Source organism: Podarcis melisellensis, assembly GCF_964234715.1.
Source record: "Podarcis melisellensis genome assembly, chromosome: W".
Lineage (NCBI taxonomy): Eukaryota > Metazoa > Chordata > Lepidosauria > Squamata > Lacertidae > Podarcis > Podarcis melisellensis.
Genome location: NC_138535.1, coordinates 7,145,853 through 7,161,040, shown reverse-complemented (window position 1 = coordinate 7,161,040; position 15,188 = coordinate 7,145,853). Strand labels below are relative to the sequence as shown.

The 15,188-nt window shown below is 41.5% G+C and overlaps 1 pseudogene across 1 annotated transcript; it reads right to left on the bottom strand.

Moving 5' to 3' along the window:
* Nucleotides 1–1,076: 1,076 nt before the first annotated feature.
* Nucleotides 1,077–2,116, bottom strand: LOC309361210 (E3 ubiquitin-protein ligase RNF4 pseudogene; annotated as a pseudogene). The gene has a single exon. The product of its transcript is annotated as an E3 ubiquitin-protein ligase RNF4 pseudogene (transcript).
* Nucleotides 2,117–15,188: the final 13,072 nt, after the last annotated feature.

Below are 15,188 nucleotides of genomic sequence, written 5' to 3'. Positions count from 1 at the left end.
ACAAACTTAGTTGGTCTCTAAGGTGCTACTGGAAGGCATTTTTTATACATTTAAGAGAAAGTCTTTAATTTAAGACTTATCAACATAAAACTTTTTAAAGCAATTAGACCTATTAGTACAGCAGCATCTAAAAGTTTAACATGTCAAGCCATTCATAGTTCCACTACGAATACGTAACAAGGCTGAGAAAGTGAGATGCTGCAACTCAAGTTGACTTTATCATGCGAGGTTCAAGTCTTACATGCTTGCTGCTTGAAACATGGCCCTATGGGTGCAGCTTCCCCACAGCAAAGCGTTTACGAAAAGCAGATAATTACTTTATCCTCTTCCAACCATTTGAGGAGTGTTTCACATAAATGGCTTAGCTCATCTCGATTTGATTCTGCCCCAAGTGGCAACCTTGGTACGGACTCCATTATGAATTGCTCAATAAGCATATGCCTGGACAGGAAAAGCTGTTCAGATCTAACATGATGGCGGTATTCTATTAAAGAGAAGACTCGGACCACCAAGAGTTATTTGCAATAAATCATTTATGCATGCAGCGCTAGAAATGAGCCACAGTGTTTTATAAACCTTGGTCTTTATTAGGGCTACATCAGCAGAAAGAGGTGTTTGCCACTAGAAAACAAGTAGATGTGGAACAGACTTCCATCGGTGAGTGGTTGGCTTTGGTTTTTTACAAGGCAAATTGCAAAAAGAAGCTGCAGGTTGTATTATCATAGATGACTATGAATTGCCTAGTCTTGAATAAGTGAGTTCACTAGACATCAGTCTTTTCTCAAAGCAGCAACAGAACTAGAACAGAAATGAAATATCTGCACAAAGCAATGTTGCAATAGCAGACATATCCTCCAAGCTGTTCTTCAAACTTCTACAGACCTCAAAAAATGTGAGCTGCAAAACCTTAAAGCAAAATAAAGCTGAAACAGTACAACTGGACTATAAGGAGGCCAACTGGGAAAAAGTGAAATTGCTAACTGTCATATTTAAGTCATATATACTTTGTGTTTTCTTTGGAGTACACTCATGTTTATGAAGGCCACATTAGACTGTGTTCAGGAACACCCATGTCTTCACATATAAAGTGGATGATACTCCTTTGGAGTGAGTTTCCTCCTACAAATTGGGCAAATGTTAGCATGCCTAAGAAAATTGCTGAGGCACTGACTACAGAAGATGTGGCCACATGTTGTTGACACTATAAGCCGTCTGCTTTGCACAATCTCTGCAAAGCTGTCTATGCAAGTTCGGCAACTCAAAGTGCCTGAGGATCTTGCAAATTCCCTCCTTCCCACTTCTCTGGGGAGCTTTCTAGTGGCAAGAGCACCACTCTGTGTGTGTCTGCTATCACCATCACCACTAAATATGAGGCTGTCAGACAATGGTTGACGTCTGAACTCTCTATTGGGCTGCTGCCCACTTTCTCCAATAAGCACAACAGAATCGTCTTGCGTAAGATCAACAACTATAGATTCTGAAGTTTCACAAGTGAGGTCAACTACTTCCACATCAATACTTCTATCATTAAGGCTGCGTGGTTCTACTTGTGCAGCTGCAGCAGCTATTTTCCTTTGATTACAGGCTTGCACAGAACGAGTCTTGCATCCACAATACTTTCTCTGAATCTTCTGCTGCTCAGTTCCTTTGCTATCACCGAAAGGAGTAGATTGTTCCATAAAACTCAGCCCTGAATCAGGAGGGGAGCCAGCAAGGGCAGTTTGTAATAAAGGTAAGGCCAGGGAGGAAGTAGATGGCAGGGAAGAGGAAGAGGAGGAGGAGGAGGAGGAGGGGATACAGGGTTCAGAAGCAGTTCCCACTATCATCTTGTCCAGAGTATTATGAGGTCTTGCTTAGGTGTTGCTACGGCCCCTCTTGCTTTTGCTGTGCTTGGTTGCATTACATTCTGTACTTGTTGAACTCATGATGCACAGGGATGGGAGAGGCACAAACTGCAGAGTACTTGCTTTCCCCCTTATCTCCGTGTGCTGCTCACTGCTTAGTCGCCAAGCAATTCTGTAATGTGATAATGATGATCATGAATGCTCTCTCTAAAGCAACTTTATGCAACTGGTGACGCTTTGGAGCACTGTGACTTTTTTAGAGTTGTCTCTTTTATACCAGGTACTCCGAAGCTGGGAGCAAGTTCAACATCTTGAGGAGTGATACGGAAGGGGGGGGCATGCCTTCCTTCACCCTTCCACCAGTCACCAGAGGGTCCGAGGCGATGACCTCAAGGGCACCCAGCCCCACGTGGACCCCTCAGCCCCCACACCGTTACACAAGCACCACACTCTACCCCAAGCCCCATAAATAAAGTGCCTTTTCCCTTTCCTACACTGATCCGCTATTACAGGCGAAATAAGCCCAAATTCTTATGCCTCTTTCCTGCTCTATCTTTACTGTGGGTTGACCGTACAAAGCTATATTCCCTATTCCTTTCAATGGCTGCATTCTACCCAATCAGAACCATGCATTCACTTTGCAGAGCTAGCTCAGCGAGCTCCTGCACGCCTCATTTAACCTCTTGACAAGCTGCTGATGGCTCCCCGCTGGGAGAACAATGGAACCGAAACTTGTGAACTCATAAAAGTGTCAAATCTTGCTACAATGTATCTATTTTGTTTCCGACTTCAATTACCAATATAAACTGGACTAAAAAGGACTAAAATCTTTAGAAATCCGTATAAAATCAACCACAACTCCGATTTCCTTGCTTTTGGTACCGATCGGCTCAGTCTCTTCAGGACTCCATGACACCTCCCCTGCCTCCATGATCCCTTGAGCGAGGTGTCACGTACTCAGGAAGACCCTAATCCGGTCAAATCACTCTGCCAAGCCTTTCCTCCGGGCAATGCCAGGTGGCAGACCATACATACATGTAAGGCACCATGATCCACGTGTGGTGGAACGGCAAAAAAATCAGGGAATTTTGGGAAACAATCTACAATGAACTAAAAAAATTGTTTAAATGTTCCTTCCCAAAGAGGCCCGAAGCCTTCTTGCTAGACATAATGAGCAATGAAATCCCTAAACAGGTAAGGAAAATCTTTATGTATGCCGTAACAGCAGCTAGGATTCTAATTGCTAAAGTATGGAAAGGAGATTCTATTCCCTCAAAATTAGACTGGCAAAATAAAATGCTAGAATATGCAGAACTAGCAAGATTCTGAGACCATACAGATCAAGTATTTAATAAAGAGTGGAATATCTACAGAGAATATTTAAACAAACATTGTAATAACATAAATTCTTTGGCAGGCCTGGATTGATTTCTGCATGAATTAAGAAATCATTACAGAATTAAAATAACAGAAGAACTTAGGAGAGAAAAAATTAAGTGCGCAGCGTAATGAAATTTAGGAACCACAGTGGGGGGACCGGAAGTTACGTTAGAATTAGCGATGGATGAACTTAATCTTTTCTTTTTCGGTATGTACGTATGGTGTAGGGAGTATTAATTACTGGATTGCCCTTTGTGGCTTGATGCATCTTGTTTTGTTTTGTTTTGTATTTGTTTTGTAATGTTACGTTTTTAAAATTAATAAAGCATGGGGGGATTCTTTAAAAAAAGGATCAGTACTGTCTACACGTACTGGCAGCCATGGCTCTCCACGGCAGGAGATATTTAGCCCCCTCCCAGGCCTACCTACCTGGAGATGCTGCTGAGGATTGAACCCAGGACCTCCTGCACACAAAGCGGAAGCTCTTCCACTGAGCTATTGCCCTCCCCCGGGAGCCTTTTTGCAAATCTGCTTTTCCTCGAGATCCCTTCCTAGAACCTTCTCTGGAGAAGTGGCTGTTAGAATTCCTGATCTATGATTTCAGTCATGGGATTGTTTATCACATGACGGTATATGTTTTGACTCCACAGAGTGGGAAGTGACGGCGGCAGGATGTTTGTGTCACTGTGTTCCATGAAGTGGGACTATTGTCCTTTGTTCTTTTTCTCTTTGCTGTCTGATGCTAGAGAGGGAGGGAGCCATGTTGCAGTGCTCCGTGTGTGTTTATACTGTATGTAAATAAAGTACAGTGGTACCTCGGGTTACATACGCTTCAGGTTGCATACTCCGCTAACCCAGAAATAGTACCTCGGGTTAAGAACTTTGCTTCAGGATGAGAACAGAAATCGTGCTCTGGCAGCGCAGCAGCAGCAGGAGGCCCCATTAGCTAAAGTGGTGCTTCAGGTTAAGAACAGTTCCAGGTTAAGAACGGACCTCCAGAACAAATTAAGTACGTAACCCGAGGTACCACTGTAGATTAGCCAAAATGCTGAGTTGCTGAGGTCTGTTACGCAATGCTGCGAAGACTCTGCGGATCCCTAAGTGTGCCGATGTCGGCTGGCATCGGTCGCTGTGATGTTCGGGCTGAAGAAAGCTTATGAAGCTCCCGAACAAAAGACCAGGAGGGGGAGAACATGCCAGTCAGGCATGTGTCTCTGCCAGGGTCCTACTCAAGTGTAGGCTGAACTCCTGACAGTGGCAAGCTCTCATTTTGTAGACTCTCAAGGCATCCAGCAGCAATGTTGGAGATGGGGGCACCATGAGGGGCAGCCCTCCTTCAGGGCCCAGATTCGCTGTCAAAAGGCCCTCAAGTGTCCGCCAATGTCTCAAGAGACATCTCCTTCCCCCAGGGGTCTTGCAGACAACTGTGGACAGCCTGGCTTCAGTGGCACCTCAGCCTAAGGCTTGCACACAGTTCCCAGGGGATACAACCGAGCCTAACCACCTGTAACTGAAAACAACAACAACATATTGCTTCCTGCTGCATCCCACCTGGGTAGAATTTTAGGCTGCATGGTCCTTGGGGCAGGGACCTGCCCTTGTGTCCTCTGTAAAGCAGTTCTGGAAGGCCTGGTGCCCTCCAAACATTGCTGGACACACTGCTCCCATAGTCCCTGACCAGGCTGTCCATGGCTGATGGCAGTTAGAGAACTGCATGGCTCCCATCCCTATAAAAACACTCAGGACATGCTTCTCTCAGCCGTGCCAAGTTCTGGATCCAGCCCAACTAAAGGCCAACAAGGCCTTCCCAAAAGGTTGTAGTCCAACGACATCTGGGGACCCACAGGTGGAGAACCAGCTGGAAAGAGCAGGAGGGGAGAGGGCGCACTCTGGCGCTTGGGCCCTGCTTGTGGGTTTCCCATAATGGGCATCTCACTGGCCACTGCGAGAACAGAACGCAGGGCGGGGAGGGCCACTGGTCCCATCCTGCCTCAGGGCTCTTTTGACATTCCCCTGACCTGGGCCTTGTGCTTAGCAGTTGAAGTGCTGACTGCCCCCTTTCATTTCTGAATCACTGCTGGGATAATCAGGCACACAATTATGGAATCTCTTCATCTGCATAACATTACAGTCATACCTCTTGTTACATTCGGTTCAGGTTACGTTCTTTCAGGATACGTACCGCGGCGACCAGGAAATAACGGAATGGGTTACTTCCGCGTTTTGCCGCTCGCGCATGCGCAGACACTCAAAATGACGTCACGCGCATACGCAGACGTGGCGACCTGCGCACGCGCAGACACAGGTTGTATTCTGCTCAGGTTGTGAACGGGGCTTCGGAACAGATCCCATTTGCAACCAGAGGTACCACTGTATTGTGATTTTAATTTTCAGGAGAAAGAGGGGGGGACACGCAGTCCTCGCACTCACACACCCTAGAAGTTACGCTGCTAAAGCCTTCTCTTCCCTACCACCACCCCCCAAACACACACACTTTGAGGTGGCACAAAAATAGAGGGTTCGTCTTGATCAACTCACCTGGTTTGGAGAAGAAACCCTATTCACGATTTACTTGAATATTTGAATAATCTTTTCATTCCTGTAAGGCATAAAGAATGTTGTCCAAATAACATTGACGCACTCCACTGAGAGAGAGCGGCCACAAAGACTCCGTCCTGCGACAAAAGCCGCCTCACACACAGGCAGAGCTGCCGGGACCATTTCTATGCCCTTAAGAGTTCTTTGCATTCAGTGCCGCTTTTGTCTGCTGGAGGCGTCAGATAAATTGCAATCGCTTAAGGGAATGCAGGCGCACAAAAGCCGCTCTTACTCCATGTTAAATAGTGGGGAAGATGGATGAAGGACACAGCTCTGTTAGATTCACAGCTCTTTATTACAGCAGTTAGAACTGCTCCTGGAGTCAGACTGACTGCAGCCTAGCTGGCTGCTTTATATAATACTAAGTAACTTGTAACAGTAACAACTCCCAACTAGCTAACCAGTCAGTGAGCAACAGTTCTCAGTCCTTATTTGCATACTGGTGGCCCTGAGTGAGAACTGCAGCTGATCTTAATACAGTCATACCTCGGGTTACAGACGCTTCAGGTTGTGTTTTTTGGGGTTGCGGACCGAAACCTGGAAGCACCGGAATGGGTTACTTCCGGCTTTCGGCAGTCGCGCATGAATCGCAATCCGTGCGTGTGCAGATGTGCCGCTGCGGGTTGCGGACGTGCCTCCCACACGGATCACGTTCGCAACCCGAGCGTCCACTGTACATAACACTTTGCATCCCCTTGAGTGGCTGGCTGGAGAATGGAAGTCAGGCTGGCACATGTGGAGGGGGGGTGTTGATCCATTAAGCTTCTATTAAGGCCTTCTGGAGAACAAAGCTAACCTGTGCCACCCCTCATAAATATTGCTGTTCAGAGGAGCCCTAATTTTAATTAAACCTCTTTTACCTGCTCGACTTCCGATTTCCGCCGCGGACAGAAAGGGAGCGCGGAAAGCCTTGTTGGTGTTTTCCGCATAACACAGGGGCTTGGGGGAGTTGCAAAGGCACTGCACCCCCCAAAAATCTCAAGGGGGATACCCTTGAGGGATGGCTAACCGGCAGCGCGAAAGCGGTCCGGCCGTTTTTTCGGGGTTTTTTTCTTGAAGAGCTCGAAGACGACGTGATTGCAAGTGCAAGAGGAAGGTACCTACCCTGTGTTGCGATGCCTCTCGCTCTCGCTAGAGAAAGCGGCGAATCTCCAAAAATTTAAGAACGGACCCTTAGTGTGAGAGAAGTATTTTAAAATCAAAATTTTGAAGAGCACACTAAGTGAAAGCGGGATGTTGAAGGATTAAATTAAGGAATCCATCCCGGTGGAGGAGTTAAAATGGCGCAGGATACAAAGTCGCAGGGTAAAGGAAAGAAGCAGCCTCTAGCCTGACTGCGTGAGTACATAACAAAAGCCCACGGCAGCTTCTGTCAAGGCAAATAGACTGTCGAATTTGTAAAACAAAGTAACAGATTAAGGACTATCCAGAGACTTTGTTGTTCCCTCTCGGTGAGAGAGATAATTAGAAACGTAATAACCAAAGAGCTGATTGAAAGAGCAGCTTGAAACGACTAGTAGAAGTTTAATTTAAAAGAAAACAGGGAAAGCTTGGAAGCTGTGTTAAAAACAACAAAGTTACAGTAAAGACAAGAATATATATATATATTAAAAAATTGCAGGTTTTGGTGTCCTCGGGTGTCTTCCCGTGTAAAAGTTGGGGTGTCTAGGCGACGTTTCGACGAGGTCTCACTCGTCATCTTCAGGCTGGTGCTTTCGGCTTCTTGTTACTGGAACAGAGCAGGATCTCAGTGTTTGAGTTCCTATAAATACTGTTGAGGGGGTGTGGTGTATAGCCTCCAATGTTCTGGGCAGAGAGGAAGTTCCCAGGCTAGTGTGCCTTTTCTTCTTTTGTTCCTTAATTACTTGAGGGATATCTTGAGTGATTTCTTGAGTGATATCCTGAGTACCACTTAGGTGGGTCATTAGGTGTGGATTAGTTGCTAAAGTCTTTGTGTCTTGACCTCTTGAACTATGTGAAGAGTTTTTCTGAGAAGATGGCTGTACTGCACTTAGTTGTGCTCTGGCTTGGCTTCGTGTATAGGGGCGAGCTGTGGTTTTGTGGCCTGTGTCAGCCAGATCTGTGTAGGGATTGCAGGGGGGTGCACACAAAGACTTTAGCAACTAATCCACACCTAATGACCCACCTAAGTGGTACTCAGGATATCACTCAAGAAATCACTCAAGATATCCCTCAAGTAATTAAGGAACAAAAGAAGAAAAGGCACACTAGCCTGGGAACTTCCTCTCTGCCCAGAACATTGGAGGCTATACACCACACCCCCTCAACAGTATTTATAGGAACTCAAACACTGAGATCCTGCTCTGTTCCAGTAACAAGAAGCCGAAAGCACCAGCCTGAAGATGACGAGTGAGACCTCGTCGAAACGTCGCCTAGACACCCCAACTTTTACACGGGAAGACACCCGAGGACACCAAAACCTGCATTCCTGTACCCGTGAAAATCTACGAAAGCAAATATTAAAAAATTATTTATACAATTTTCAAATTTAACAATAAAAGAAAAACATGCCATTTGAATTATACATCCAATTCTAATCTTTCCACTTTCAGACTTCCTTCAGCCTTTCTGGAAATTTTCATGTTTTCACAATTGTTCACATTTCTTGCATCTTGTAATGGCATAAGGGGTTGCTTGTGCGTAAGCGCTAAAACGCTCCCAGTTTTGTGGTTAGTTTTAAACTCTCTCTAGCCGGACAGCCATGAGTGCGTGGCTGCCTTAATCACTGGCAGAATCCGTCAGTGGGCGTTTCCTGAATTTCTTCCAACATAAAAGTTCTTTGACAGAGAGTCTCCTCCTTGATTCTCTGCGCGACAGCTTTCTGCGCAGCGTGGGCGTCCCAAGGGGAGGCCCCGAGCTCTCACCACTGGTCTCGCTTGAAGCGTCTCTGTGCCTCACCTCCAACACTGTCTCCTCCTCCCCTCCTTCTTCAGCGGAAACTCTCCCTCTCCCCCTGCTGGTTCCCTCCTCAGCATCCGAGGGTCTCCCAGCATCTGAGAGCCTCTCCACCACCCTGCGCTCCAATGGCAGTTCCCTGACACATCTGTATTGTTTTGTTGTTGTTTTTTAACTAAATTAATCTTAACAATTATTATAAAACAATATTTCTTTCCATTATTATCACAGAGCTTCTTGAAAACCTACAAATGTTAATTGAGCTTCACATATATTCTTAATATACTCTGTAAATTTATTCCAGTCCTCGGTAAATCTCTGGTCTTTCCGGTTCCGAATTTTCCCCGTAAGCTTGTCTAGTTCTGCGTATTCCATCAACTTCATTCTCTATTCTTCTTTCGTCGGGATTTCTTCCTGTTTCCATTTTTGAGCCACCAAAATTCTTGCCGCTGTTACTGCATATAAAAACAACTTCTCATCCTTCTTTTTTATGTCATTTCTTAGTATTCCTAGAAGAAAAGTTTCTGGTTTTTTAACAAAGGTGTATTTCAACATTTTTTTCAATTCATTTATAAATCATTTCCCAGAAACCTTTCATTTTTTTACATTCCCACCACATGTGATAGAATGTTCCTTCTTTCTCCTGACATTTCCTACATTACTCACTTTATACATCTTTCCAAGTTTTACTGGTGTAACATACCATCTATATAACATTTTAATAACATTTTCTTTTATTGTAGTACATGCAGTAAATTTCATTCCTTCTTTCCACAGTCTTATCCAATCATCAAATTGAATATTATAACCAAAGTCTTTGGCCCAGTGAATCATTGCAACTTTAACCTCTTCATCCTTAGTATGCCACTCAAGTAATAATTTATACATTTTTGATAAAATTTTAACATCATTATTCACAATTTCTTTTTGAAATCTAGATTTTTCATCTTGAAAACTTCTTTCCAGCATCTCTTTTTTAAACATCGCATTCAGTTGGAAGTAGTGTAACCAATCAAACACATATTCTTTAACTTCATCGTATGGCTTCAATTTCCATTTATTTCCTTCTTTTATAATTAAATTCTCATATGTAATCCAACTCCCCGTCATATTGATTTTCTTAACACTCATTACCTCCAATGGCAACAGCCAAAATGGAGTTTTAAACTCTAATAAATTTTTGTACCTATTCCATACTTCAATCAGCGGACCTCGGAAGATGTGATTTTCAAAACCTTTATGCACTCTTTTTTTCTCATACCATAAATACGCGTGCCAACCAAATCTATTATCATATCCTTCTAAATCCAAAAGTTCTGCATTTTCCAACTTTATCCATTCTTTCACCCAGCAAAGACATGCAGCCTCAAAATATAGCTTTAGGTCTGGCAGGGCAAAGCCTCCTCTATCTTTTGCATCCGTTAAAATCTTAAATTTTATTCTAGGCTTCTTGCCCTGCCAGACATATCTTGATAATGCTCTTTGCCATTCTTTAAATATCGTAACACCTTTAATTATTGGTATTGATTGAAATAAAAACAACATTTTTGGTAGCACATTTATTTTTACCGTTGCAATTCTTCCCCAAAATGACAACTTCATTCTTCCCCACACTTCCAGGTCCTTCCTAATCTTATTCCAAACTGGTACATAATTATTTTGAAAAAGATCAATACACTTGGGAGTTAATGTAATCCCAATATATTTAACTTTCTTAACCACTTCCATATCAGTTTGTTGCTGAATTCTTTCCATTATCTCTTGGTCCATATTTTTAACCATTATTTTCGTTTTAGTCTTATTTAATTTGAATCCGGCAACTTGTCCGAATTTCTCTATCTCTTCTAACACTTGGCTAACACTTTGGATAGGGTCTTCTATTGTTATAACCAAATCATCAGCGAAGGCTTTTACCTTATATTCCTTACAACCAACTGTCACACCTTTTATCAAATCATGACTTCTTAACGCACTCAACAGGACTTCCAGGACCGATATGAATAGCAATGGTGATAAGGGACACCCTTGTCTTGTACCCTTAATTATAGCAATATCATCTGTCAGTACATTATTAACAATTAATTTTGCTCTTTGTTCAGAATATATTGCCTTTACACCATTCACAAATGAGTGACCCATCTCCATAACTTCCAGATTCTTTAACATGAATTCCCAAGAAATATTATCAAATGCCTTTTCCGCATCAACCAATATCAACATCGCTTGCTTATCTTTCTTATTAGTCAGATATTCTATTATATTTATTATGTTTCTTATATTGTCTTTCATCTGTCTCCCTGGCAGGAATCCTGTTTGGTCCTTATGAATCAATTCCTTTAATGTCTTTTTCATTCTGTTTGCCAAGATGTTAGCAAATATTTTATAGTCATTATTCAATAGCGAGATTGGCCTATAATTCTTAACTTGAGTCAAATCTGAATCCTGCTTGGGAATTAAAGTTATATATGCTTCTTTCCATGTCTCTGGTATTTGTCCTTCTTTCAAAATGTTGTTCATAACTTCTACCAACAGTACAAGTAAGATGTCTTTCATTTCTTTGTAGTATCTTGCACCAAATCCATCCGGTCCCGGAGTCTTCCCACTTTTTGATTCTTTTATATAAAAAGAATGAAAGAAAAGAATTTTGAATTTGCAAATAAATCCGGAAAATGGCTGGCGTGGCAACTTAAAAAAAGGAAAGAACAAAATATAATTAAAAAGATTAAAGTAGAAGACCAAGACACATTCTCTTCATTCCATCCTCCTGATTCTGCATTCTTTTAGAAATCCCTTTCATCTGCTCTTTTAATTCATTCACTGTAACATCCATTTTTTAATCCACTTGCACTAATTTAGTCTCCATTTGGCCTATTTTGTTCTCAATATTTTTCTTACTGCTTGTTATATCTGTTTTTATCTCTGTCCTCAATTCTGCAAGCATTTTGGCTATATCTATTTTCCAATCTGGTTCCTGTCTCGAACCCCTTCTTTCCCCCCGATGTTGCCTCCTCGCTTTTCTTCTGTAAATGTGTCATTTTTAACCACTCTTAAAATTCTTCCCTCAATTATAAAGTAAAAGGAGGGGAGAGTCAACTTTTTAATTTAAACTCAACAGAAAATTTTATAAATTTAAATTCAGCATAAAAATCAAATTGTAATTCCAAAATATTTTCACCTCTTTTTTAAATTTAACCAACCCCCCCCCCAAAAAAAAGAACTTAGCCAACAGAGCACGCACCAGGTATCTTTAAGTTCTCAAATAATAAAAATTAAAGACAGAAAAGAAATCTTAAAACTTGACAATTTAAAGCAGTCTAATAACAAAATAATATCAACCTTGAGAACAATTTAGACATTTAGACATGTATATATGAGAAGAAAAAAAGGGAAAAGAAACAAAGAAAATTATCAACCAGAATATCAGTATTAATATAGAAAATTAATCCCTTAGAAATGATAGCAGAATATGGTAGCAAGGATTTGTTTAAGTTATATGGTGAGATCCTCCCTGATTTTGAAAGGAAAAAAAAAAGGGAGGAATATAATTTCTTGCCACTTGTACGGCCAATTCCACTCAGAGTTTAATATCAAACTTTCTTTCAAATCATTCAAAAGCTTCACGCCTCTTGTATGGCCAAATCCACTTTTACGGTTTTGAATTCAAATCACAAATAAAAAGGGGCCACCTAAAAAAAAAAAAAAAAAAATCTTTAATCTTGCAGGGTCCAAAATGTAAATCCACCCAAAAATAGGGTGAAGGAAAAATAGACCAATACACAAAAAAATAAATTAATCCAATTAGCCACGAACAGGAGCATTCAGTTCAATTCAAACCTCTCCACTAATTATTGCAATTTATAGACATAACAAAGTAGCAAGAGGAACGAGAAGGTATCTCTCTAAAAATGGCGACAAGATGGCACTTTGTAACTTTCCTTTCGCTAGTGGAAACGAGAGAGGGGAAGGGAGTTGTCCAAAAAAAAAGAAGCAAGTCTTTCTATCTTTAACTCTCTTAAAAAATTCGTCCAATTATAGCAAGTTTATACCTCCGTGGATAAATTTCTAGTCTTCTTATTTGAGCTGAAGCAGTTATTTTTAGTTATTTCTTTGTTTTAAACTCCTTAACTTCTGTTGCGCAGATTTTATAAAAGTGAAAGTAATCCGTCTCACTGACTCCGATACTTCAACGCTTTCTCCCAGCGAGACCAAACAATCTCCCAAAGTACTGTTCAAGGAAAGCTCTTCATCCCCTTTTCAACCCCTTAAACATCTTCTTTCCAAAAATTTTGTGAAGAGCTTTTTTTTAAAAAAGCTTTTTTTTTTTTTTGTCCAGACTTACAGTTTTTCCTGTTCCGCGAATTCTTCTTGTGTCAGAATATAAATTCCCAGTAAGGCTGACCTCCTTTTTTCCACCTTACTGCCTCGAATTAGTTCCAATTAAATCCTTCGATTTATATTTTGTGTTCCAATTCGGTTTCTTCTTTTTTGAGAACAGATCGCTTTGTGCGCAAGCCTGGAGCTTCACTTCAGAGAGCTAGAAATGGCTTCCCGCTGCCAACGTCTCAACCCCGCCACACTCGTCGCCCCCAAAAAGAGGGTTACTTGGCGGCCGGGGGAGTGTTTAACTGGCAGAGCCGGGACCCCTGCCTCTCAGATTCCCTTCTGAGAGTATTTGGGGGGCTGCAGCGCTCTTGCAGACCCCCTTTAGGCTCTTTAAAGCTGGATACGTTTGCAGCCAAACGATCCCGCTTGCTTTCACTTTGCGATCCGCCGGAAGTCCTCAGTAAAGACAAGAATAAGGGAAGATTGGCAGAAACGTCTCTTCTCTTTTAAACAAGAACTGCCTAAGAAAAAAGGTTATATTTGACTGCAATGATCTTGGGTACGCTTTCGGTCCTTACTGCTGAAAAACTGGACTTAAGTTAACCCCCTCTTTCCCATTTTCTTTTTCGTTGTTTTTTTTTCTCTCTGGGAAAGATTTACATTTAAGCGTTGGAGCTAGAAAAAAACAGAAATAATTGGAATGTGGAAAATATCACCCGATAAATCCTGGGAAAATTCAGAAATTAACTTTAAGTGTTAAAAACAGGGGGTTTTACACCCCAGTAGACTATAATTGGATATTTACAACATTTTGAATTGGACATTCACATTTCTTATGGACTTGAAAGTATAAACAGGAAATTGGGACAGAATCCGGACCAGTGATTTGGTGACAGAGAATGGACCAGTGATTTCTCCTTTTTTGTGATAGAGACTGAAACAGTGATTTGGTGATAGAGATTGGACCAGTGATCTCTTTTTCTTCAGGGACAGAGACTGAAACAGTGATTTCGTGATAGAGACCGGACCAGTGATTTTGTGACATTGGGATCTAATTGGTTTACAGGTTGGATTTAGAATAATAGTTTATTAGATTTTAACAAGAAAAAAGGTTACAATAACACCAAAAGAAAAGAAAAAAGGAACAAAGAACAAAAAATAACACCAAGAAAGTAAAAAAAAAAATACAAAAGCCAAAAAGTTCGACACAAAAAACAAGAAGAAAAATAAAAATAAAAAATCCCTCCTTTCAATTTCTCACCGTTCTTTTACTTATTTTCCTGACTTCCTCTCACCTCTCTCTTTGTATTCCATTTGAAAATTTATTCAACAAATTCATACTATTACCCAAATCCCTTCATTTTTGCATTAATATCATTAAATTTTATCTTATTCCCAAATCTCTAAAATTTCTAAATTCAAACCATATTTAACCTTTATGCTTAAGCCAATTACTTCCTTTCCAACATCACTTAGTATTTCATTAGTATTACACTAATTCCATAAATATAAATTTATTACAAAAGGCATTTCTCATTCTAGAATTATCCAACGTCCCTTTTTCTGGTTCCGGATAATGTCAGTCCTTATGTCATTATGTCCTCATCAGTCCGGTGTTCGAATATCTGAGGCTCTCAGGTCACCTCCAGGCCCCCTCTGCGAGCTTCCTTGTTTCTGTTTATAGTTGCATACATCCTTGTTCCCTGTTGGGTTCTTTCGCATTCTCTTCTCTTTCTCCTTGGAGAGCCAATCCCCGGGGAGTTCCATACCGTAGTATTCTTCATTTCCTTTTATCCAAATGTCCCATTCCCCGGTATTGCACTCCCCAGTGTTTAGTTTGGAACAACTACTTTTTGGATTACAAAGATGAACTTCCACTTGTTTCACAGTCCCACCAGAGATAAGAATTTTCTTAGGTCCAAGATTTAGCCAGTGTCCTCCAAGTTCCATCTCCCAGTATTGCAGCTTTTGGTCCTGTAGTACTTGAGATCTCTGTATCTTTTGAGGTGCCTTCACCACCTCTTCTATCTTTCTCTGCCCTTGCACTTGCCCTGTTAAACCAGTCTCATAAATAGATTGTTGTGAGGTTTCTGTGACTGCATTTCCCATTGGTGTCTCTTTATTAAC